Source organism: Penaeus monodon, chromosome 22 (genome assembly GCF_015228065.2).
Source record: "Penaeus monodon isolate SGIC_2016 chromosome 22, NSTDA_Pmon_1, whole genome shotgun sequence".
NCBI classification, from domain to species: domain Eukaryota; kingdom Metazoa; phylum Arthropoda; class Malacostraca; order Decapoda; family Penaeidae; genus Penaeus; species Penaeus monodon.
This window is the reverse complement of record NC_051407.1, coordinates 4360035-4360922: the sequence shown is the minus strand read 5'-3', so window position 1 is coordinate 4360922 and position 888 is coordinate 4360035.

The window sequence follows — 888 nt, the reverse complement described above, 5'->3', positions numbered from 1 at the left end:
CACCTCCTGCTCTTCCTCCGTCGTTCAACGAGGGAAGAAAAATTGTCCCTCCGATTCTACCTCCCGACGCCCCGCTTCTCCTCCATGTTCCTCCGCGTCACTTCCTTTCGCGGGGCGTGAGAGGACAGCGAGGGGCGTCCCGGGCCTCAGGGCGCCTTACGGGGCTGCCTCCGCTGGCCATCTCGGCGCCTCCAGGGTGTGTGGGTCGCCTTCTGAAGGTGCGGGAGAAAAACCGGCGAATTGGGTGAAGCCTCGACGCTCACGCTGGTGTATTTGCTTGCTGATTTGTCTCTTTATTTATCTATTTAATTATCTATTTATCTACTTATTTATCTATTGAGATCGACGGGCAGGGGATTGATCCTTCCTCCTCCGAAGTGTGAGATCGTTGGCTTGAACGGCGAGAGTCACGTGATTTCACTGCTTCTGCATCTTATGAATTCTTGTTGCTTTTACACGGGTTCTGAAAAGGGAAAAAGAAAAATACGATTAATCAAGGGCTAACATAAGCAGTGATATGCAAAACGGGCTCCTTCACTAAAGCCTAAATTGATATGAACATAAATAAAAATGTGACACAAAGAAAGAAATGCACGAAACAATATCAACCACTAAAAGCAAGCAATATGACAAATGAGTTGGCCCAATCAAGGCCTGCGATCAAGGAGGGCCTTCCAGCAAGTTCTACCTCCGAGACATTTACACGAACATCTACCCTGAAGGCGTCAGAGGCTGCAGATACAGACGCCTTCGTTCATTTTTCATCCGCCGTCGATTTACACAAAATATTAACGAGCTCTCTAAGCTCGTAGAGTTAATGATTAGAATCATTTTTTTTTACATCACACACGCATGCTCGCCCCATACCCACACCCACTCGCACGCGCG